At 43.6% G+C, this 14721-nt stretch overlaps 2 non-coding genes across 2 annotated transcripts; one reads left to right on the top strand and one right to left on the bottom strand.

Moving 5' to 3' along the window:
- Positions 1 to 6502: 6502 nt before the first annotated feature.
- Positions 6503 to 6577, bottom strand: Trnat-ugu (transfer RNA threonine (anticodon UGU)). The gene has a single exon. It is a non-coding gene; the product is annotated as a tRNA-Thr (tRNA).
- Positions 6578 to 6821: 244 nt separating this feature from the next.
- Positions 6822 to 6896, top strand: Trnak-uuu (transfer RNA lysine (anticodon UUU)). Its single transcript has one exon. It is a non-coding gene; the product is annotated as a tRNA-Lys (tRNA).
- The last annotated feature ends 7825 nt before the right edge of the window (positions 6897 to 14721 follow it).

Below are 14721 nucleotides of genomic sequence, written 5' to 3'. Positions count from 1 at the left end.
CACCGCGCAACATAGCGAGTTGGCTAAGGACGTTCGGCAGGCACATGAGCGGGCCACGCAATTGCTAATACAAACTCGTCCGGTAGAGCGCCATCGAGAGGATTGCAGAAGTGAATAAAATGTTTTGCGACTCTCCGAACTGCTATATGTGGACACACCCCCTGCACATGGGCGAATGCAGCAGGAATATGCTCCTGCCGCGGCGGAAAGCGTAATAGAAAATGCTCCGTTGATACCACGCAGCATGTCAGAGACCGAGCCGGAAAACAATTGTAAAAGTCTACGGAGGTCAAAAACGTTATTACGTGAATATGACAACGAGGGGACATCATAACAGTGCACGAGGATCGTTTGGGCACGGATACATGGAATCACGCACTAAGACGAGAGGGAAAATTCGTACGGCGGATACGTGGAAACTTCGCCCACAAACTTTTCTTGACCGTCCAGAATTTTCAGGTCTACAAGGAGGCAAACAACGCATTACATTCAAACTCCTGGATGGCACAGTACGATCACGTGCTGCCAGAATTTTGGTCTCTGAAGTACAAGCTCCAGTTTATCTGTGGATTCTTAGAAGGGTCGACTGCAGAACATATGCGCGGAGTTGGGGAGACTTGTCACTCCTACCAAGAGTTTAAGGACGCATTCCTTAGCACATATTGGTCGCAAGACACACAGGAGAGGATAAAACAGAAGATCATGTTAGGAAAGGACTTAGAAGCGTCAGGATTTCGAAGTCCTGTCAAATTCTTCGAATCCCTGGGCAAGAAATACCGATTCTTGGATCAACCGTACAGTCCCAAAGCAATCACAAGGAACTGCTACATTAAATTTTCCTTACGTTACCAGCAACTGCTCATCGGTAGATGCAGCGATTCCATCAAAGCTTTCAAGAGTGCGCTGTGCGAACTCGAGTACGTGAATGAAATTCACAACTCGCGGGAAAGAAATAGAAATAATGACCGTAACTGGTCAGATTTACCAGAGAGGAATGACGATGGACCAAATGGGGGAAAACATCGATCGTATCGAAACCAAAATTAAAACTTCGGAATAACCAGCCATCATGGGAAAACAGAAGACAAAGAAATTATAATCATAACAACAACAACAACTACCGACGAAACGGAAACTGGAGAGAGCAACAGAACTCGAACCAGGGCCAACAGGTTTCTAGGGAACAACATCAAAGCAATACCAGGACATACAACGGTCAAGGTCAATGAAATGACCAACGTAGTGAATATGTGGAATTGAGGGCACCTAACTTATCGCAGGGGTCACGCACAGAAAATTCAAACAGGAGTTGACACACAGCCGCTGCGGACTCAGCTCGAAACAGTGCCGCAGAAACTAGCGGAACGAGCGATATTAACCTGTTAGAGTACTAAGACACAAGAGAACTGCAACGGGAAGGAAAGGTGCAGTATGTAAATAGTCTCCACGAAGTGACTTGTTTAACGCAATTTAATGTTGATATTGTGTTGCCTAGCGTAATTTTCCATTTGTTGTATTTCGATGCTATTTTGGTTGTCATTTCCATTAGTTTTCAGCATGAATCCTTTTTGAACGTGGTCAAATGAGTTGCGTATTTGTGACATCTTCACGCCAAAATTTACTGGAAGGTGCCAGACTGAATTAAAATTTCGTTGCCAGTTATATGTGATCACCAGTTGGCACTTTTCGTGGCATACCAAACCAGGCACGTTGCAGTACTGAGTACTACAAACAACTTAATAGTGCTATTATTTCTTTGGGCCTCACAATTGTTGTCCGATTCCCGCAATTGAGCGTCGCACTCTGTTATAGCATTCTCGTAGAAGAACCTTCACAATCACCATGGTCGATGAAATTCAAATGGGACTTAACTGCTAAGGTCATCAGTCCCTAAGCTTACACACTACTTAACCTAAATTATCCTAAGGACGAACACACACACCCATGCCCGAGGGAGGACTCGAACCTCCGCCGGGACCAGCCGCACAGTCTAGACTGCAGCCCCCCTAACCGCTCGGCTAACCGCGCGCGGCTCGATGAAATTGTTTCTGTTTACTTTCCGTGGTTTGTTGTAACTGTCCAAGGGACGGATGAGCGCCACTGTGTATATATATATATATATATATATATATATATATATATATATATATATATATATATACGGGGTGTTACAAAAAGGTACGGCCAAATTTTCAGGAAACATTACTCACACACAAATAAAGAAATGATGTTATGTTTACATGTGTCCGGAAACGCTTGATTTCCATGTTAGAGCTCATTTTAGTTTCGTCAGTATGTACTGTACTTCCTCGATTCACCGCCATGATTTCATACTGGATACTCTACCTGTGGTGCTAGAACTTGTGCCTTTACAAGTATGACACAACATGTGGTTCATGCACGATGGAGCTCCTGCACATTTCAGTCGAAGTGTTCGTACGTTTCTCAACAACAGATTCGGTGACCGATGGATTGGTAGAGGCGGGCCAATTCCGTGGCCTCCACGCTCTCCTGACCTCAACCCTCTTGACTTTCCTTTATGGGGGCATTTGAAAGCTCTTGTCTACGTAACCCAGGTACCAAATGTAGAGACTCTTCGTGCTCGTATTGTGGACAGCTGTGATACAATACGCCATTCTCCAGGGCTGCATCAGCGCATCGGGGATTCCATGCGGCGGAGGGTGGATGCATGTATCCTCGCTAACGGAGGACACTTTGAACATTTCCTGCAACAAAGTGTTTGAAGTCACGATGGTACGTTCTGTTGCTGTGTGTTTCCATTCCATGAGTAATGCGATTTGAAGAGAAGTAATAAAATGAGCTCTAACATGGAAATTAAGCGTTTCCGGACACATGTCCACATAACATATTTTCTTTCTTTGTGTGTGAGGAACGTTTCCTGAAAGTTTGGCCGTACCTTTTTGTAACATGCTCGTGTTTGATTTCAGCAGCAGCGATCCTGACAGAGGAGACAGGAGGCGGCATTGTACTACGTACAATTATGTGTACACAATCATGAAATTCCACTTCAAAGTTTTCATCCAAATCACCAGCGCCTGAGTGAGTAGACGCACTTCCTGGCCACTTCAGCGTCAGCAGATAACACCACCGAACATTGAAAAATAACAGAAGGGTATACAAGGAATAAAATGCATGAAAATTCACTTCGGTAGTATTAGCAAAAGCGTAGGACAGTATTGGGAGAAGTCTGTACGTTTGGTGGGAGTATAGAGGTAGCGTTAGGGTAAAATTAGTGTGCTTGACAGGAGGAATACTAATCAAAAACTAACAAAAAAAGGTGCACACACAAACAAAGACACCTCACGCCACATAATTTACATCCATACAACGTTAACAGGGCCCTACCGTCATTAAATTTATTTTGGGGTTTGCGTCCTTAGTAATAAAATAAATAAATACATTAAGTAAATAAATTGTATTCATAATTAAGTTCTTTTTATGTAAATGGATTATATCGATGTAAAGACCTTTGTGAGAGAATATGGCACCTGACCACTCTTGAGGATTGTGCAGACTCTGAACACGGCCCGTACCAGCCAGCGAGGGCGAAGGGAGCAGGCAGCTGTAATGACTCTCAGCTGTGGCAGCCCAGGTGTGGGGGACCCTCCGCTGCGACAGAACCGGGCCACGACCAGCTGACGAGACTACACCACGCAGCCTGGTCGTCTGCTGGTGCAGACAGCGAGACATCACAATCCAGAGCAGTAAAGGGGGAGGCGTGTTTATAGCGATAAGAAGGAAATTGACGGAGATCCGAAATGTGAAATAATTTGGGTGAAGGTCACGGTTAAAGCAGGCTCAGACATGGTAATTAGATGTCTCTATAAGCACCCAGGCTCAGCAGCTGTTGTAACTGAGCACCTGAAGGATAATTTGGAAAATATTTCGAGTAGATTTCCCCACCATGTTACAGTTCTGGGTGCAGATTTTAATTTGCCGGATATAGACTGGGAGACTCAAACGTTCATAACGGGTGGCAAGGACAAAGAATCCAGTGAAATTTTTTAAAGTGCTTTATATGAAAACTACCTTGACAGGTAAACAGAGAACCGATTCGTGGCGATAACATATTAGACCTTCTGGTGACAAACAGACCCGAACTATTTGAAACAGTTAACGCAGAACAGGGAATCAGCGATCATAAAGCGGTTACTGCATCGATGATTTCAACCGTAAATAGAAGTATAAAAAAGGTAGGAAGATTTTTCTGTTTAGCAAAAGTGGCAAAAAGCAGATTTCAGAGTACCTGATGCCTCAACACAAAAGTTTTGTCTCAAGTACAAATAGTCTTGAGGATCAGTGGACAAAGTTCAAAACCATCGTGCAATATGTGTTAGATGAGTATGTGGCAAGCAAGATCGTAAGAGATGGAAAAGAGCCACCGTGCTACAACAACCGAGTTAGAAAACTGCTGCGGAAGCAAAGGGAACTCCACAGCAAACATAATCATTGCCAAAGCCTTGCAGACAAACAAAAATTACGCGAAGCGAAATGCAGTGTGAGGAGCGCTATGCGAGAGGCGTTCAATGAATTCGAAAGTAAAGCTCTATGTATTGACTTGGCAGAATATCCTAAAAAATTTTGGTCTTATGTCAAAGCGGTAGGTGGATCAAAACAAAATGTCCAGACACTCTGTGACCAAAATGGGACTGAAACAGAGGATGACAGACTAAAGGCCGGATACTAAATGTATTTTTCCAAAACTGTTTCACATAGGAACACTGTTCTGTAGTTCCTTCTCTAGATTGTCGCACAGATGACAAAATGGTAGATATCGAAACAGACGACAGAGGGATAGAGAAACAATTAAAATGGCTCAAAAGAGGAAAGGCCGCTGGACCTGATGGGATACCAGTTCGATCTTACACAGAGTACGCCAAGGAACTTGCCCCCCTTCTTGCAGCGGTGTACCGTAGGTCTCTAGAAGAGCATAGCGTTCCAAAGGATTGGAAAAGGGCACAGGTCATCCCCGTTTTGAAGAACGGACGTGGAACAGATGTGCAGAACTATATACCTATATCTCTAACGTCGATCAGTTGCAGAATTTTAGAAAACGTATTATGTTCCAGTATAATGAAGTTTCTGAATACTAGAAATCTACTCTCTAGGAATCAGCACGGATTTTGAAAAAGAAGATCGTGTGAAACTCGCTCGCGCTATTTGCCCGAGAGACTCAGACGGCCATAGACACGGGTTCACAGGAATATGCCGTGTTTCTTGACTTCCGCAAGGCGTTCGATACAGTTCCCTATAGTCGTTTAATGAACAAAGTAAGAGCATATGGACTATCAAACCAATTGTGTGATTGGATTAAAGAGTTCCTAGATAACAGAACACAGCATGTCATTCTGAATGGAGAGAAGTCTTCCGAAGTAAGAGTGATTTCAGGTGTGCCGCAGGGGAGTGTCGTAGGGCCGTTGCTATTCACAATATACATAAATGACCTGGTGGATGACATCGGAAGTTCACTGAGGCTTTTTGCGGTCGATGCTGTGGTATATCGAGAGGTTGTAACAATGGAAAATTGTACTGAAATGCAGGAGGATCTGCAGCGAATTGACGCATGGTCCAGAGAATGGCAATTGAATCTCTATGTACGCAAGTATAATGTGCTGCGAATACATAGAAAGAAAGATCTATTATCATTTAGCTACAATATAGCAGGTCAGCAACTGGAAGCAGTTAATTCCAAAAATTATCTGGGAGTAAGCATTAGGAGTGATTTAAAATGGAATGATCATTTAAAGTTGACCGTCGGTAAAGCAGATGCCAGACTGAGATTAATTGGAAGAATCCTAAGGAAATGCAATCCGAAAATAAAGGAAGTAGGTTACAGTACGCTTGTTCGCCCACTGCTTGAATATTGCTCAGCAGTGTGGGATCCGTACCAGATACGGTTGATAGAAGAGATAGAGAAGATCCAACGGAGAGCAGCGCGCTTCGTTACAGGATCATTTAGTAATCGCGAAAGCGTTACGGAGATGATAGATAAACTCCAGTGGAAGACTCTGCAGGAGAGACGCTCAGTATCTCGGTACGGGCTTTTGACGAAGTTTCGAGAACACACCTTCACCGAAGAGTCAAGCAGTATATTGCTCCCTCCTATGTATATCTCGCAAAGAGACCATGAGGATAAAATCAGAGAGATTAGAGCCCACGTAGAGGCATACCGACAATCCTTCTTTCCACGAACAATACGAGACTGGAATAGAAGGGAGAACCGATAGAGGTACTCAAGGTACCCTCCGCCACACACCGTCAGGTGGCTTGCGGAGTGTGGATGTAGATGTAGATGTTGACAGCGGGACGCCACCGCTCGCTGGCAGCCATCCCCTAGCGGCCAACGACCCCCTAGAGCACCATTCGAGGAACATATACTTATATGGCCTGCAGCTGTCTAGACCGAAATTAGAATTATATGTTAATACCTTCAGCTGCTAACGGGCGTTGATACATATCAACGGGGATAGGTGGAAATGTGTACCCCGACCGGGACTCGAACCCGGGACCTCCTGCTTACATGGCAAACGCTCTATCCATCTGAGCTACCGAGGGCAATGAGGACAGTGTGACTGCAGGCACTATCTTGCGCACGCCTCCCGCAGGACCCACATCTTATACGTCCACACACTACATTCGTAGTGTCCCACCCCAACACACTCATTACTCGTGGAAGACATTCTTACCAAGTCCGGTAAGAGTTCGGGGAATATGTGTGCATCCGCACAGAAGAAGAAGGTCATAGCTAGTATTGCCAGAACTATATACTTATGTGGACATGGTGTCTGTTCTTCCTCTGTGCTCTCGGTGGCTCAGGTGGATAGAGCGTCTGCCATTTATGCAGGAGATCCCGGGTTCGAGTCCCGGTCGGAGCACACATTTTCACCTGTCCCCAATGATATATATCAACGCCAGTTAACAGCCGAAGGTATTTATATATAATTCTAATTTCATTCGAGTCACAAGCGAGTCGCGTGGCACCACAGTCGATGAGCGCCGGGCCTAACTGACTCAGCTGGGTGTCGAGAGGAATGTGTCCTGTCGATAAATGGCGAGCTAATCCAATGTCCCGCGCCGGCAGGCGTGTTCCGACGCAGAGGTGACCGGGAAGAGTAAGGCTGGCCCACGTCCCACTAACGCCGAATGGATTTCTATGCCAGGGGGCAGGCTGCACCTCAAATACAGTGCTGATGGCTAACTGCTGCCAGTATTTCCAGTAAAGCATTTATTTCAAGTAGTGCGCAATGAAATGGATATTCCTGCCAGTGGTATACCTTAGGTATGTGACGCCCTCTAAAGAACCCTCATGGAAGCAAAGAATGCACCCCCTTATCAATAAAGTGAGATTGATATTTTCCTTTGTCCCAAGAAAATAAATGTGAAGGCGTATTGTTAATTTACAGAAATTTAAGACAGAACGAAACTAATTTACAGCCCAGAATCAAAGCTGTTATAAAGGATTAAGAAACAGAATCACACATTTAAATACAAAAACTCGTTATATTTTACCAAGTCTATTTCAAAATACATTGAGTTGCTAGGAATAGCTATATCAAATTTAACTTAACGCTGTTATTAAGCTCAGTTAATCTACTTAAATGCTACTTTCCTGGCTTTGATTTTCGCAAAATTATCACAAGGAAACCTCCCTATCGCACCCCCCTCAGATTTCGTTATAAGTTGGCACAGTGGATAGGCTTTGAAAAACTGAACACTGATTAATCGAGAAAACAGGAAGAAGTTGTCTGGAACTATGAAAAAAATAAGCAAAATATACAAACTGAGTAGTCCATGCGCAAAATAGGCAACACAAGGATAGTTTGCGGTCAGGAGCGCGGTGGTCCCGTGGTTGGCATGAGCAGCTGCGGAATGAGAAGTCGTTGGTTCAAGTCCTCCCTCGAGTGAAAAGATTACTTTCTTTATTTTTCGCAAAGTTATGATATGTCCGTTCGTTCATTGACGTCTCTGTCCACTTCTGTCTTCGGGTTCCACCTCGTTCCACGACTTCTTTGCAATATTTAATTGTGCTTTTTTCCTCCATCCCTTTAAATTTATTTGATACTTCACTCTACAATCTATATTTGCGTCTTTTAATTGGTATGGACAGTAACCTCTATCGGAGCATTTCCTTCACGTAACCCAAAGAAATACTATCAGATTGAAGTCGCAGTATTTCCTCTTCTTCTTCGTACAGATCGTCAACAATCTCGTCATCTGGTACATACAACCCCACAGTAATCAGCAACGTATCGTCATCACCACACGTACTGTTTATCAACAAATGTAGGAAATAATCATACAAATGTTCGACAATCTTTCGATCCCTTAAGGAACTTTCCGATTCCTTACAGTTCGGAAAATATTCATTGACCTTGTTATTGAAGTCGCGAGCTATATTTGCTGGATTGATATTGCCCACGGAATGCATCTCACGTATTTAATGCACTCTCGTCCAAAGTAGCGAACAGCCAACTGCCAGCCAGGGAGCCTCGTTAGCAGGAATACTCTCTTCCGTGTGCTGTAGTCGACTGACGTCATGTGTTTCGATGTTTGTTTAGGTGTAACGTCCCCATACTACGGCGCAGTTACCTCCCATCGGACGGACGGACGGACAGATAATAATTGTCTCAAAATAAAAAATTAAACTTTTAACTTTTTTTTGCATTTTGTTCGATGTTGCTCGTTGTGGTTGGTCGTTGCGGACGTCACATGACATCCCTTCAATTTCGTTGTTGATCCTTCCACTCAGTTTTTTATTACAGAGGCCAACCAGCTCCCTGACCAAATACGCTAAGCTATCGTGCCGACAACTCGCCGGAAGACTTGAACCAAGGACCTTTCGGTCGACAACTGCTCACGCTAACCACGGGACCGCGGCGCTCCTGAGCTCACACTATCCTTGATGTTGCCTATCTTGCGCACGGACTACTCAGTTTGTACATTTTGCTTATTTTTTTCATAGCTCCACACAACTTCTTCCTGTTTTCTTGATAGATCTGTGTTCAGTTTTTCAAGGCCAGTCCACTGTGCCAACTTATAACTAAATCTGAGAGAGGTGCGATGGGGAGTTTCCCTTGTAAGTTAAGTTTCGCTACCTCTTCATGTTCAATCGATAAAATGGATAAATTTGACAAACGTGCCTGCCCCATGGATGATCTTAAATAATTCTTGATGAGCTTTATTGTACTGAAGCTTCGCTCACAAGAGGCCACCGTAACAGGAAGCGTTAAGTAAATTCTAAGAGCTATTTCGATATTCGCATATATATATATATATATATATATATATATATATATATATATATATATATATATATATATATATATATATATATTCTAAAGAAAGCAATTGAATCCTTTTAAGAATGTCAAGTGATGTTGCTTTTTCAACACCGTTAATGAGTTTTTTAGCTTGCATTCGAAAAATTTCCATTCTTGTGACAGCTCAACTACATCTACATCATGTGAATATTTAATCCCAAAATCTTCAGCATGTTTAAGAAAAACATCAATTAGCTCTTGTTTTAGAGCTTCTGCCGTTAGAAAATAAAATTCTGAAGATATTGAAGTCATTACCTCATACCTCTAAGTGCGTTCTGTCAAGATTTCATCATAAACCAAATTTATTTTCCTCTGAAAGTCCTGTTTTGAGTCGACATAGTCATCATGCATTTGTTTGTTTGAATCCGAAAGACGTTGGCTTATGATCTTCCGTCTTTTTCAGCAAAATTATCATCGATACCGATTTCTTGCGCTTGTTTTGTTGCATAGTCGATTGCTGGACAAATACCTTCATCTCGGATTTCCTGAATCATGTTTGACAATCCCGTAATCATTTTGCTAGCCTTGTCGACTGCAACAGTCTCTTTCTGAAGTGACTTGTTGATTTTGTCAATCGAGACAAGAATCAATTCCCACAGATGCAAAAGACATAGGAATTTGTAGTCGATTTGCTTGATGAGTCCTTGAGCCCCCACTGACGTTTCAAGGTTCCATTTGTCTTGGTTAATATCAGCCATTTCCTCCAGACTTGCATACGGTTCGTTCAGTGTTCTTTTTAAACCGGTGTCTGCTCTTCGTTTGGTTGACCACGTAGTGTCACAATGACCCTTCAACGTAATGTCGAAGTTACTAACACAGCTTGGCACCTTCCTGTAGAGCCACTGAAGAAAGTAAATATCTTTTGAACTGTTCCAAAAAAAGTAATCATTAGAGGCGAAACCGATAAGGTTTAAACTATGTGCAACATATGGTACAAACCGAGGACTATCATTTTGTTTGAGGATCTGAGCTTGCACACCGATATATTTTCCAGCCATATTGCTGCCATTATCATAACCCTGACCTCTGCAATTATCAATACTTAGCCCATATTCTTTAAGTTTTTTTAAGAATGTCCACTGAATTGCCTTCACCTGTTTTTTCAATAGTGTTGATAAAGTCAATGAAACGTTCTTTAACTTGACACTTCTCATCTGACAAGTCAACAAATCTAATACCTTGTCTCATTTGCTCAATGTGAGCACCGTCTGGTGTGCAGTCAAAGAGGATCGAAAAGTATTTTCCAGTTTTTATTTGATTCAAGATTTTCTGCCTCACGTTACTTCCAATTAAAGTTATGAGCTCAGTTTGGACTTAAGGGAAAAGTGACTGTGTGCAATTTTATTTGATTTAACCTATGTCATATGTTCTGCTAGTTTAGGATGATAGAGACTTATTAGTTCTAATGTGCTTAAAAAAAACTCCACTACTTGATTCGCCAATGATTTCTTTCTTTGCTGTTCCACGAAGTGGTAGATTATTCTTAGTACAAAATATAATTACATCTATGACTACTTTCAGTATGTTCCTCCACTTCTCTACTTCCTTCTGAGTATTTTCTTGAATTTCATCATCTACAGTTTTCTTTTGTTTTAGTCGGTTTTGCAAATCTTTCCACTGCATGCAAAACAACCTGTGGCTGGACGACTTTTTGTGATTGTAAATGAGAGGGTTTAAGTGTTTCCAGTCACTAAAGCCTTTATTAAAACCTAAAAATGAAGATGACTTTCCACGACCATCCTTCCCAAAGAGGAGACAGGGAAAACAAAATAGCGAATCTCCCTACTGGCTATAAAGTAGCCGTTGTCTTCGGACACGTTCGCCATTTGTGAGCTTTTTGTAAAACCACTTGCCATCGAAACGTCTATATCCATCCGACATGGGAAACTTGAAGGTTGAAACATCAACTAATTGAGGGCCACGATCAACCAGCACAATTCGAATACTATCAGTAATCAATGGATAGCTAGGCCATTTTTGGATCATTAAAAACTATTTCACCTATTTCTGGTGAACAGTCTTCTTCTAGTGGAGATACAACATGACAACCAACTGCTGATACTTCCTCATCTAAAGAACTTTGTGTGGAAAATTGGAACTCTTCATAGCTGTTTTCTGAAACTGGTGGGGCTATATTTTGGGAAGTTGATGGTTGTGTTTGCTTGTCATCATTTGTATGTGGATGTGTTTCCGTATCATCAGATTCAATATCGGCATTACTCTCATCTTGATCTGTTGCAGTGTTACGTGTGTCCACCTCCTTGTTGGGTTCTAGCCAACTCTCCTGAATGGAGAACTGCAGTTCTTTCCTTTTCTTTCCTTAGTTTTTTTAAATGCACTTCCAGATAGTTTTTTTAGGTCCCATCTCTTTGTTGTATGAAAGGAAATGTCTTAACCTGGAATGAAATATAAATGAAAATAAAATGAACCGACACACATAATAATAACAATAACATATGAATACACAAAATAACCCTCTGGGCTCAAATACCACCAATTGCCTCAAGTACTCTCCCCAGGTCCGGCCGAATCTAGACGAGATAATCAGACTTGTCATGTCGAAACTTGCCTTGATTTCTGCCACTTGTAGTTGACGTCACTTAAACCCACATACCAAATTTCAGCTGCTGAGATACAGTGGAAGTTACCTAAAAAAAATCACGAAACCATTTATTTAGTGTGTTGGCGCTTAAAAGGAAAGGCCAGTCCACACGTTACGATTTGTCTGCACAGATATCTTCCCAAATGTGTGTACATGCAAAAGATGGCCGCAAATCAGATATTAGATTGTAGAGCGTACTCAGGAGCCGATATAGACTCAGATCAAAATTTAGTAATGATGAAGAGCAGGCTTAAGTTTAAGAGAACCGTCCGAAAGAAACAGTTGGAAATTAAATGGGATATCAAAGCTCTGAGGAATGATGAGGTGCGTTCGAAGATCGCGAAGGCTGTGGATACTGCGGTCGCGAATACCAGAGTAGGAAGTTCAAGTGAAGAAGAGTGGACATCTCTAAAAACAGCAATGACATATGCCGGGATGATAAACATAGGAACAAGGAAGGTACATACGAAGAAGCCATGGGTAACAGAGGAAATACTTCATCTGATCGATGAAAGAAGGAAGTGTAAAAATGTTCAGGGAAATTCAGGAATACAGATATACAAGTCACTTACGAATGAAATAAGTAGGAAATGCAGGGAAGCTAAGGCAAAATGGCTGCAGGAAAAATGTGAAGAAATTGAAAATGAAATGATCGTTGGTAAGACTGATTCAGCATATACACTCCTGGAAATGGAAAAAAGAACACATTGACAACGGTGTGTCAGACCCACCATACTTGCCCCGGACACTGCGAGAGGGCTGTACAAGCAATGATCACACGCACGGCACAGCGGACACACCAGGAACCGCGGTGTTGGCCGTCGAATGGCGCTAGCTGCGCAGCATTTGTGCACCACCGCCGTCAGTGTCAGCCAGTTTGCCGTGGCATACGGAGCTCCATCGCAGTCTTTAACACTGGTAGACTGCCGCGACAGCGTGGACGTGAACCGTATGTGCAGTTGACGGACTTTGAGCGAGGGCGTATAGTGGGCATGCGGGAGGCCGGGTGGACATACCGCCGAATTGCTCAACACGTGGGGCGTGAGGTCTCCACAGTACATCGATGTTGTCGCCAGTGGTCGGCGGAAGGTGCACGTGCCCGTCGACCTGGGACCGGACCGCAGCGACGCACGGATGCACGCCAAGACCGTAGGATCCTACGCAGTGCCGTAGGGGACCGCACCGCCACTTCCCAGCAAATTAGGGACACTGTTGCTCCTGGGGTATCGGCGAGGACCATTCGCAACCGTCTCCATGAAGCTGGGCTACGGTCCAGCACACCGTTAGGCCGTCTTCCGCTCACGCCCCAACATCGTGCAGCCCGCCTCCAGTGGTATCGCGACAGGCGTGAATGGATGGACGAATGGAGACGTGTCGTCTTCAGCGATGAGAGTCGCTTCTGCCTTCGTGCCAATGATGGTCGTATGCGTGTTTGGCGCCGTGCAGGTGAGCGCCACAATCACGACTACATACGACCGAGGCACACAGGGCCAACACCCGGCATCATGGTGAGGGGAGCAATCACCTACACTGGCCGTACACCTCTGGTGATCGTCGAGGGGACACTGAATAGGGCACGGTACATCCAAACCGTCATCGAACCCATCGTTCTACCATTCCTAGACCGGCAAGGGAACTTGCTGTTCCAACAGGACAATGCACGTCCGTATGTATCCTGTGCCACCCAACGTGCTCTAGAAGGTGTAAGTCAACTACCCTGGCCAGCAAGATCTCCGGATCTGTCCCCCATTGAGCATGTTTGGGACTGGATGAAGCGTCGTCTCACGCGGTCTGCACGTCCAGCACGAACGCTGGTCCAACTGAGTCGCCAGGTGGAAATGGCATGGCAAGCCGTTCCACAGGACTACATCCAGCATCTCTACGATCGTCTCCATGGGAGAATAGCAGCCTGCATTGCTGCGAAAGGTGGATATACACTGTACTAGTGCCGACATTGTGCATGCTCTGTTGCCTGTGTCTATGTGCCTGTGGTTCTGTCAGTGTGATCATGTGATGTATCTGATCCCAGGAATGTGTCAATAAAGTTTCCCCTTGCTGGGACAATGATTTCACGGTGTTCTTATTTCAATTTCCAGGAGTGTAGAAAAGTAAAAACAACATTCTGGGAAATTAACCTGGCTGTAAACTCAGCTGGTCTGTCACACCACAGAGAAATCTTCACATTAATACAATGTCTGAAAACTGCTTAAAATAAGCCATCTTATCGGCACATACAAAAGATAACAATAAGGGTCGTCTGATAGTAATTAAAAATCGATGTATTCTGTAAGGGTTTAAAAGAACAGCTACGTGTCTTACGTTTGTGCATCCCATTTCCAGGCGCGTGCACTGCCAGGTTAGAAGCAACGGTGGTAACATTAAGAGTGCAGTGGGAATTCCACTGCTGAGCGCAAATAAGGGGGCAGATAGACGGGAAGAATACATTGAAGGACTCTATTAGGGGGAAGACGTGTCAGATGGAGTACTAGAAGAAGAGACGAGTGTTGACATGGAAGATATAGGGGATCCAGTATTAGTGGCAGAGTTTAAGAGGGCTTTGGAGAACTTGAAATCAAATAAGGCTGAGGGGATAGGTAATATTCCATCGGAATTTCTAAAGTCATTGGGAGAATTAGCAACCAAACGACTGTTCAACTAGGTGAGTAGAATCTATGAGACTGGCGACGTACCATCAGACTTTCAGATAAATATCATACACACAATTCCGAAGATAGCAAAGGCAGATAGATGTGAGACCTACCGGACAATCAGATTAAC

This window comes from Schistocerca gregaria, chromosome X, assembly GCF_023897955.1.
Source record: "Schistocerca gregaria isolate iqSchGreg1 chromosome X, iqSchGreg1.2, whole genome shotgun sequence".
In the NCBI taxonomy this organism is placed as follows: domain Eukaryota; kingdom Metazoa; phylum Arthropoda; class Insecta; order Orthoptera; family Acrididae; genus Schistocerca; species Schistocerca gregaria.
Note: the sequence above shows the minus strand (reverse complement) of the source record. Positions and strands in the feature narration are given on the sequence as shown.